Here is an 11632-nt window from a genome sequence, read left to right as displayed (position 1 = left end):
CGTGATTTTTAGTGATTTTCACTTTTAGGTCCTTTACTCCATTCACGTCACTTTGTATCGCTTGGCTCATTCGTTTGGGTGTTTGTTTCTTTTTTATGATAACAAATCTATATACAAGGGGGTTGATGGCTTTTGCTTGCTATAATAACCACACGACGAAAAGTGCGGTTTCACTTTCATAATGTTTCATAATGGTGTGTTTAGTGAGAAATGATGACGGTAGGATTTGGTTTCGTTCAGCTCTTCGGCATGCGAAGCTTCGCCGCCGGCCGGTGCTTTAAAATGGGCACGTGCGATGTGTGACGTGACTTTACAGTAACAAAATCGCTAGACAGAAAGCCGACGGCGTAATAAGCTAATGGCTTAGGTCGGGGTTTTGTGTTCATTTTATGGCCGGGGAAATTTTGGAAGATCGCGCCACAATAAATTGATATTAAAATGAGGTATAAGATGATATGTGTTATTGAATCATTTTAAAGATTGCAAAATCTTCTTCATGTATTAGTCTTTACTACGTCATTTAAATACTTATGGTTTAATATCTATTTAAACATCATCGATTTCTGAAAATTGGACAATTGACCCAACCCCCAAGGTGAAAGAGCTGGTAAGGGAGAAAATGAAAAGAAAGACTAAAAACGTGATATTTTTATTCACACAAAGATCTCAATAAAAATAAGATAGTTTTATCCTAAAAATCTAGTATTTCTCAGAAAATTGCATTATTTTGTTCTAAAAGTGTTCGTTTTAATTCTGCCTTAGTGGAGGCAAAAGTTCGCATTGTACAGAGCAAAAGTTCGTACCGACAAAAATGCTCGGTTATGACGTGCTAATTGTTTGGCTCTTCTTACACTCATTTACATTCCCTGACTACGGAACGTCAAGAGGAAATTACTGGTCCCTAAAGGAACACAAATCTTTGTCATAATGTTTTATCTCCTAGTTTTGTACATTTAATCCATTTCCAGTAGAGTCATAATGCGTGAATTTAAGCAGCGTCAACGCCGTGGTTTTCTAACAAATGTGCGCTCTCGAGTTGTTTGTATGTATTCCACTAGCGTTTTTCCAACTATTTGTTTAGCAAATCCACCAGCAGTTCTACCTGTGATCCATCAAAAGTTCAATAAGGAGCTCCTTCAGGGTTTATACCTGAAGTTTCTCTAAGTATTCCATGAAGAGTTCTTCTGGGGATGAAGGGTTCTTCTTGAGATTCCATCAGGAGTTCCATCATGGATTCCATCTGAAATTCATCCAGGGAGTTCCTTCAGGGATTCCACCTGGAACTCCTCTAGAGGTTCCATCAAGAGGTTCTCTAGCAATTCCATCAGAAGTTTCTTCAGAGATTCCATCATGAGTTTCTTCAGAGATTCCACCTAGAATTCCTACAGAGGCTCTATCAAGAGTGCCTCTAGGGATTCCATCAGGAGTTCACCTAGGGATTCCATCAGGAGTTACTCCATGGATTCCATCTGGAATTCCTCCAGGGATGCCATTAGGAGTTCCTTCAGGAATTCCATCTAGAGTTCCTTCAGGAATTCCACTTGGAACTTCTCTAGGATATCATAAGCAGTTCCTATAAGTATTCCACCTGGAATTCCTCCGGGATTCTATCAAAAGTTTCTCTAGGTATTACATCAGGAGTTCCCCTAAGTCTTTCAACAGGAATACTTCTGAAGAGTTTCTCCAGGATTCCATCAAGAGTTCCTTCAGAAATTCTACCTGAAATTTATTTAAGAAGTTTCTATATGGATTCCATTACGAGTTCCTTCAGAGATTGCACCAGGAATTCCTCTACAGATTATGAGGGATTCCTTAAGGAATTCCATCAGGATTTCTTGTTGGGATTATATAAGAAGGTTCCGCTAGGCATATTATCAGGGATACCTCCAGGGATCATCTGAGATTGCATCAGAAGTTCTTCTAGGGATTCCAGCAAGAGTTTTCTAGGAACTCAACCTAGAGTTCTTCTGGGGATTTTATCCGGAGTTCCTCCAGGGTTTCCATTAGTATTTCCTTCAGAGATTCTACCTGAGATTCCTACACGTAATTCTATCAAGAGTTGCACTAGAGATTCCATCTGGAATTCCTCCAGGGATTCCACCTGGAATTCCTCCAGGGATTCCACCTGGAATTCCTCCAGGGATTCCACCTGGAATTCCTCCAGGGATTCCACCTGGAATTCCTCCAGGGATTCCACCTGGAATTCCTCCAGGGATTCCACCTGGAATTCCTCCAGGGATTCCACCTGGAATTCCTCCAGGGATTCCACCTGGAATTCCTCCAGGGATTCCACCTGGAATTCCTCCAGGGATTCCACCTGGAATTCCTCCAGGGATTCCACCTGGAATTCCTCCAGGGATTCCACCTGGAATTTCTCCAGGGATTCCACCTGGAATTCCTCCAAGGATTCCACCTGGAATTCCTCCAGGGATTCCACCTGGAATTCCTCCAGGGATTCCACCTGGAATTCCTCCATAGATTCCACCTGGAATTCCTCCAGGGATTCCACCTGGAATTCCTCCAGGGATTCCACCTGGAATTCCTCCAGGGATTCCACCTGGAATTCCTCCAGGGATTCCACCTGGAATTCCTCCAGGGATTCCACCTGGAATTCCTCCAGGGATTCCACCTGGAATTCCTCCAGGGATTTCTCTTGGAATTCCTCCAGGGATTCCACCTGGAATTCCTCCAGGGATTCCACCTGGAATTCCTCCAGGGATTCCACCTGGAATTCCTCCAGGGATTCCACCTGGAATTCCTCCAGGGATTCCATCTGGAATTCCTCCTGGGATTCCACCTGGAATTTCTCCAGGGATTCCACCTAGAATTCCTCCAGGGATTCCACCTGGAATTCCTCCAGGGATTCCACCTGGAATTCCTTCAGGGATTCCACCTGGAATTCCTCCAGGATTTCACCTGGAATTCCTCCAGGGATTCCACCTGGAATTCCTCCAGGGATTCCACCTGGAATTCCTCCAGGGATTCCACCTGGAATTCCTCCAGGGATTCCACCTGGAATTCCTCCAGGGATTCCACCTGGAATTCCTCCAGGGATTCCATCTGGAATTCCTCCAGGGATTCCACCTGGAATTCCTCCAGGGATTCCATCTGGAATTCCTCCTGGGATTCCACCTGGAATTACTCCAGGGATTCCACCTGGAATTCCTCCAGGGATTCCACCTGGAATTCCTCCAGGGATTCCACCTGGAATTCCTCCAGGGATTCCACCTGGAATTACTCCAGGGATTCCACCTGGAATTCCTCCAGGGATTCCACCTGGAATTCCTCCAGGGATTCCACCTGGAATTCCTCCAGGGATTCCACCTGGAATTCCTCCAGGGATTCCACCTGGAATTTCATCAGGGTTTCCACCAGGAATTCCTCCAGGGATTCCACCTGGAATTCCACCTGGAATTCCTCCAGGCATTCCGCCTGGAATTCCTCCAAGGATTCCACGTGGAATATTGGAATTCCTCAAGGAATTCCGTCAGGATTTCTCATGTGGATCATATAAAAAGTTCCGCCAGGCATCCCTCAAGGGATTTCATCAGGAGTTCCTCCAGAGATTGCATCAGAAGTTCTTCTAGGGATTCCAGCAGGAGTTCTTCTAGCGATTTTATCCAGTGTTCTTCCAGGGTTTCCATTAGTATTTCCTTCAAAAATTCTACCTAAAATTCCTACAGGAATTTCATCAGAGTTTCACTAGAGATTCCATCAGAAATTCCTCCAGGGATTACATCGGACGTGCTTCCAAGGATTCCTTCAGAAGTTCTTCCATGGATTCTATTAGAAATAGTGCTAAGATTTCATTTTAAAATCCTCCTCGAATTCCATCATGAACATCTTCAGGGATTCCATCAGAAGTTCTGTCAGGGTTTCTATCAGGAATTTCTCTAAAGGTTCCTTGAGGAACTCTTCTAAGGTTATTCCGGGTTCCACCAGGCTATTTACTATGGATTTCTCCTGGAATTTATTAAAGGATTCTACCATATTTTTTTCTAGGGAGTTTTCTAGGGAGTTCTTCGAGAGATTTTTCCAGGTATTCTTTCAGGGAGTTCTCCCGAAATTCTTTAAGAGATTCCTCAAGGGATTTCTCCCCGAATTCATCAAGGTATGCCTCCCAAAATTTCTGAAGGCATTAATCGGGTTTCCTCCCGGAATATCTGAGGGTTATCAGGATTTTGCCGGAAATGACTTTATCTAAAGTTCAGGAATTTTTCCAGGAATTTCTCCAAGAATTCTTTCAGTAACTTCACCAGAAATACCTTTGGAAATTCCACTATGATTTTCTCTAGGGATTCTAACTAAAAGTTCCCCACAAAAATTCCCCCCAGGGATTCCTTATAAGGATTCCACCAGATGATCCTCCATCGACTCCATCTGGAATTAACCCAGGGAATACTCCAGGATTTCCATCAGGAAAGTCTTCAAGGATTTCAGCTGAATTTTTCATAGGTATTCCACTAGAAACTCTTTCAAAAACGCCACCGATACTTTTCCGGTGATTTTACCGGAAATTCAAAAAATCCTCTAGAGGTTCTTCCAAAACAGTTTGGAAAAATCTTCCTAGTATTCGCCAAGATGATCTCCAAGGATAAATTAACGAATTTCCCAAAAGATTCGATCACAATTTCCTATAAATATTCCACCAGTTATTCCGTCAGAGGTTTCACAAGTATATTCTCTATTTATTTCATCAGTAATTTTTCGAGAGTGGAGTTTCTTTTTTTAGAAATTTTACCAGGACTTCTTCTACCAGAGCTTCGCCAGAATTTCCATCAGAAAAATCTACCAGAATATCGTAAGAAGTTCTACCAGAAAATACTTCAATGGATTTCCGTTCTTAGAATTTATTCAGAGTTATCCGAAATTCTCTAGGAAATTAACCAAAAAATTTCCAAAGAGTTTACAAGATTTATTTTTATCTAAAAATCAACAATATTTCCGTTAGATCATGTACCGCGAAGGATTAAACTGTGGAACACGTTTTTGTCTTAAGCATCAAAATTCCGCTTTTTACTTAATTAAGGATTGCTGAATCCATTTTCATTTTCAAAAATATCATAGCACGTCTAGTGTCTGAGTATTGGCTGTTGAAAATGCAAAATTTTACTCTATCGGCCAACTTGCATGTAAGTTTTCAGCTTGTAAGGCAATTTATTGGCTCAATTTGCCGCAGATTTCAAACTTTATGAGTTTAACAATACTTATCAGCAAACTTCATAATACTATCGATGCTCAAACGTTATTTTTGGATTTAATCTAAATTTTATCGTGCAATTTCAACCAAATTTTATCTGAAATGAAAGTTGAAGTCCTATTTTGCATGCTTGCTGGATTAGATCACAAAAAAGTTTGATAAATCATACTTTAAAGTTCATGTAAACATCATTAGAACTAGTGTTTTATATAACTTTGGCGACCTGTAGCTAAAAATTATGACGTGCAGGGACATCTAAAAACGGCATTAGTTTCAGCGACTCCAAATTTAGGCAAATAATTTAATCCTTGAGACACGCAAAAATGCTCTTTTTGTTACGCTGTGTTATACTAGAAACTTTTCCTTTCTCTACTCTAGATGTTATATACTCAAAATATATATATCTCTCCAGAAAAAATATTCCTCCAGGGATTCCACTGATATTTACTCAGAGGATTAAACAAAGCATTTCTCTGCATGCCTTCAGGTTGAATCCCCAAAGTATCACCAGTATTTTTTTTTTGTTTTTTGAAAATTTCTGAAAATATACATGGAATAATTTCTTGAGAAATTCTTGGAGGAATCACCAAAGAGATCATTGGTGCAATTCGTAGTGAATTCACTGGTGAAATTCTTTAATATATCTCTGGAAGATCTTTTGAAGCAATACCTGAAGGGGTTCCTTAAGGATTCTCCAAGGTAATTCTTCTCTAATTAAGGATTATCCAAGGAAATACCTTTGAAAAAATCCTGCAAGAAATACTGTAAAAAATTGGTGGACAAATTCCATTAGAAATCATCTAAGGATGAATGCCTCGTAGGGTCCCTTCAGGGATACCAGGTCTTCTTTGAAAGGAACACAGGAGGAATTTATAAAATAATTTATTGAAGATTCTCTAGAAGAATCCCCGGAGGATAAATTAAAGAATTGCAAGCGAAGAATTTCTGGTATTATCCCGTGTAGGAAGTTTTGCTGTACTTCTTATGGAAGGCTTCCTGGTGGGAATGTTGGAGGAATTCGTATGAAATCGCTGGAGGAATTATTTGATGAATCCTAGGAGAAATTCTGGAGGAAATCCCTGAAGAATGTTTGGATTAATCGCTGCAAGATTAACTGGAGAAATTCCTAGGGAAATCAACAGAAGAATTGTTGATAGGTTCAATTCCTGGTGGAATTTTGATCCCTGTAGTAATTTCTTGGGGAGGGATCCCTGGAGTAATCTTTGAGGTATTTCTTGAGGAATTCCTGATGGAATCGTATAAAAAGAATCTCGATAGAATCTGTTTTAGGAATTCCTGAATTCACTGCTGGAGCAATTCTTCAATATATCTTTGGAAGATTTTTTCGTGGAGTCTGTAGAAAAATCACTGGAGAGAATCACAAAAGAAATAGGTATCTAGTGGAATTTCTGATGGAACTCCTGTTGTGACTTAAGGAGGAACCGAAGAAGAAGCCCTAAAAAAGTCCTGGTGAAATCCGTTAGGAATTTCTGGTGATTGATTCAGGAATCTCTTGAAAAGTTTCTGAATGAATTCGTGGTGGGATCCCTTGGTAATGCCTGATGGGATTCTTGGAAATAACTTCTAGAGGAATTCGTGAAGGAATCTTTGAAGACATTTTTATATACATCTTTGGAGTAATTCTAGGAGCCAGCCTTTGAGTAAGCCCTGAAGAAATCACTTGGAGGTTTTTTTTTTTATTGATCTTTGAAGGAATCAGTGGAGGAAATCCTGAATAATTTGTAGATGAACCTTTGAAGAAATCTGAATCTGAAGGATTCTTCCCGGAGAAATTTGTAAAACAATTCATATTTTCAGTCCTTCATATTGCAAACTGTTGGAAACATAAATTATAGCTTTCATAAATACCATTGTTCAACTTGAGGCACATATATCTTTATTGTCTGTCCACCGTTATTTCAAATAAACTATATGTGAGGCACGGTCGAATATTATGATTGTGAATATATTGTTATACTTGTTTGTCAGTTGTATAATTTATAGGTACCAGAGCTCTCCAAGCTTCAATCGAACAAATTATACTGAAGGTAGAACTTCAACGTAATGCTTTCAATTATAGGATTGATCCAAGTAACCCCTATCACTAGTAAATAATGATCCAAGTAACCGCTTATTCGTCTTTTTAGTCATATTGCGCTATTGTACGGCCAATATAGGGCATTTCTGCTCCATAATTTGCTATTAGAAAGCAGGGCGAATTAAAATGTCATTTGGTTACTTGGGTACAGCATTTGACTTTTTCTATGTTCTATTCGTCCTGTTCAGCACACCTAATATGAAAAACCGAGTTCGGAATGTTATTAGAGATTAAAGCCGGATGTAACGAAAGTAGACATATGTAGTCTATAGTGCTGGTCGCATCGCAAAAAAGTCCACCTGTAAGCATTCCTGAATTCACGGTAAATAATCCTCGAAAGCCATTGGACTGTCATAACGTTAATTCATTCCCATTCCATCGCTGAACAGCAAGCCAACTTGTCATTACACAACAGATTCAACCATGAGCATTCCTGTGTGTCATATGCTTCGCAACACCGCCGTGGACACCAGGGTATACTGGAATCATATCATACTCGGCACAGTGGGCATATGTATGTGATTAACGATATGAATTCATTCGTGCAGCAAAAACAGCGAATTCGCTGCGCTCTGGTTCTGCTTCGTCCAATGCCACCACAACCACAACCCAAATCGACATCTGGGGAACTCTGTTTCGTTGCGGTCTGTTCAAGCCCCACACGACACACCACTACTGTTAGGTTTCCGCTTTTCCTTATAGTGGTTGAAGTGTGTTGCTTCCTCGGCAGACGGCTCCGTTTTGTTGGTACGATTATTGCCTGGGCTATTATTTTTTGTGCTCGCCGCCGTCGTCTCCTTTTCCAGATACATATTTTACTGAGCAGTGAAAGGCAAACAACAACGGAGCCGCAAATCGGGTTTCATTCGTTTAAACACTTTAATTCCTTTAAGCTTTGGGGCGATCAATTTTTGACCATTTTTTGGCATATCCCTCTTCCCTGTTTGGCATTCGATGTAAACATTTAACTTCGATAATTTTGATGTTTACTTCCAACATCACACAACCACTTGCGCATGGAATTCGCCACAGAAGCACACTTTGCACAACCATCCGATCTAAGCATGGCTTCGATACCTCATCGTATCAAACAGGGAATTCCACTATTCATGCATCACCACTGTAGTAGGGTGTCCATTAAAATCAATGTTCGTTAAGTCTTGGTACTCAATCCTAGAATAAACGATACGTTTATTGATAGTATTTTTGTAGAACACATCAACTTTCTATAGAAAATCTCTAAGAGGTTCTGCCAGATCGATTGATGAAAACAAAAACAAAAAAAATAAAAATTTCGCATGACTTTTGATTTCGCCAACATCAGTTTAGGTTGACATATTTCCTGCGAACCGATTTTTAGAGGTTCTCAAAAGTTCTGTAGTCAAGAAAGCTTAATATTTTAAAAAACTTTCATAATAGCCCTAATGGCTCGTAGAAAAACTAAAAACTACATGAAAAATAGTAGGTTTTAAGGCTAACTAGCCCGTCATTCGTTTTGGCAACAATGATGACTTCAGCTTGCATTTCAAAGTGATAAAACTCAGTCTTGATAGTTTATATTGACTTGAAAAAGTATCACTGTACGCGCTAACATGCATAAAGTATGCTGATACTTTTTCAGTTGTGTCAGTGCAAAACCAACTGATTTTCTTTGATTTGAAATCGTGAGATGAATTAGCAACAATCATCAACGACGTGTAAAAATTTCAATGACGGCCTACTTCGCCTTAAGAACATCTGCACAAAATAACAATGTAAAACAATTTGTTGTAAATGACAACTTTTAATAATCGATCTAGCCGGAACTTTAAGGCGATTTTAGAAAGTTGATTTTTTTGAAATATGCTATTGAATAGTATATTTAGAACACCTCTCTAGAGTTGAGCACTATGATTTTTCGATCATTGTTTTTTTTTCTGGGACACCCTAATCACCACACTACACTACACGATCAGCATCATCGGTTCTTCTCTCGTAATAAAATTCCGATTCACAACCCACAACAGCGGAAAACAGCACACGATTAATCCATCGTAATTCGGATATTAAAACATCCCTCCGCCCAATTCTGCTACCCTTCCACCGCATGATTGGAACGATTCTCACCCGAAAACTAAACCACTGGCATTCTGTTTCAATATGCACCAATCTCTATGTGCACGACATAGAATGCAGCACCGTAACGGTCAAGGCACGCAGTTTTAATCACAATAACTGAAGCTACTCAGTATCCAGTCCAGCTTCCGGTAGAATACCACATCAAACCGCATAGATGCACCGCACGAACGATGATGATGCTCTACGACTCTCGACAGAGGCGTCCAATCACGCAATTCGTTCACGTAACCGTCAACGATAAAACATACGCCCCCGTCACCCGTTTTTTCGCCGTTTCCGTACAATGATCAAAAGCGATGTGCCACGAAACTACAAAAACAGCATTCCAGTTAAGCCAACATTGCAAACGCTCGCCGCGACCAACCGATCCAAACTAAATTCCGCTCCGTTGCCGTCTATCCCACACAGCCATCATGTCGCTCTGGATTGCTGTAGTTGGTGGATAGATCTATCCGTCCATCCGTTTTGGCCGGTTGTTCATGTACCTATACGTGTGTTCACGTACACACGCTGTTGGTGCACCACCTTTCCGAAGAAATCTTCCCCGGCGGCCTACCGCAACATGCCACCACCAACCCTTAAATCCCAAATCCAAATGTTGGGTGAAACACGAATTAACGGCCGTTCACCCGTCGTCTAACGTGCCTCATAATGAACGGGCGACAAACGGGGAGTGGCCCGCCAAAGTGATTGTAGTTGTTTGAATTTATGGAGTTTCGGAGAACCGGTCATGCATTGAAGGGAACTCGTTGTTGTTGTTGCTACGCGCGGTGCTGATCATTCTACAGTGTAGCGTGCGAAGTGCGATCGCTGTTTCAGAAGCAAATTAGTAGGGATGATCGCTTTTTTAAACATGCTCTATTTAAGGGCGAAGTAGGCGTCATTGAAATTTGTACGCGTCGTTGATGATTGTTGCTAATCCTTCTCATTATTTCGAATCAAAGAAAATCAGTTGGTTTTGTACTGACACAGCTGAAAAAAGTATCAGCATATCTGGGGATTTTTTTTTATTACCGTACGGGTTGGGCCGAAGGGTCTCAGATTTTCATGAAACTTTTTCCACAGGCAGAGCTCATGGATATATGAATAAAAAAAAAATTGAGAAAAATTCAGGGTCGCCTAATTTTTCCGGAAAACTCAGGTGGAAATTTTTTGTTTTCCCTTGACACTACTCTACTTTGAAAAATCATAACTCAAGAACGCAAGCATCGTAGAAACAAAGTTTTATATGAAAATTTAAGCAAATTTTCTCAGAAATCCAAAAAAAAATGAACTGGAAAAAAGTTTTCAACAAAATTTTCACCGTTTCCCATAAAGAAAAGCTGGAAAATCTATGCCCGAACTCGCGAAAATTTTTAAATAAAATATTTTTAAGAAAGAAACTTTATAAACTTCAATTCTAGTGACTTTTAGGATTTATTTTTCTTTAGTTCCTGATCTATGGGTCAATTTTGTAAAAAAATGCAAAGATTTGCCATACATGCCTTTTCGTTTAAAAATCATGACTCAAGACTCATCATGACTTGTCGAACCGGATTTCAAATTATCTCAAAAATATGAAAATTTTTGAAAAGGAATCAGTTTCCCAGGACAATTTTTCACTGTTTTATGAAAACAAATAATGAAAACCCGATTAGCTATTCCAGCCTTTCAAACAAAGTATATTGAAAAGAGCGATCAATAAGATCCAATCCTACAATATTTTTCAATACGCTCATTTTTCGTTCCTAAAATATAATCAAATATTGCTAGGATGAGCTGTTTGAACCATATATTTACAAATTTATAAGTTCATAAACAAAATTTCTTAAGAACGAAACTACATAGAAACAAAGTTTTCTTCAATCAGAATGTAGGCATTTTTTTCCTGTTAGGTAACTACAAAATTGACAGTTAAATAAATGGGTAGACAATATGACAAATAGGAATTTACCAATTCAAGTTTAAAGCGTTGAAATGGCTTGAGAATTATAAGTTTACCAAAAACTAACAAAGAGCAGTGAGAAAGTGCAAGTGTTGTCTATCAGCTGTATATTCCCTCGTTATTAATTTTTGGGAAAAGTGAAAAAAGTTTTCCCGAAGGCTGTTGAAATGGACAAAGTTCAATATTACGAATACAATTCTTTATGCTGTAACCCCTTCGGACTGGACGGCCACAAATCAGTAAGGACCAGGGATTGAATCCTGAGAAAATTGAGAGAATCTCTCACGTATCG

The sequence above is a fragment of the Aedes aegypti genome, unplaced genomic scaffold (genome assembly GCF_002204515.2).
Source record: "Aedes aegypti strain LVP_AGWG unplaced genomic scaffold, AaegL5.0 Primary Assembly AGWG_AaegL5_hic_scaff_629_PBJ_arrow, whole genome shotgun sequence".
Taxonomy (NCBI): Eukaryota; Metazoa; Arthropoda; class Insecta; order Diptera; family Culicidae; genus Aedes; species Aedes aegypti.
Note: the sequence above shows the minus strand (reverse complement) of the source record.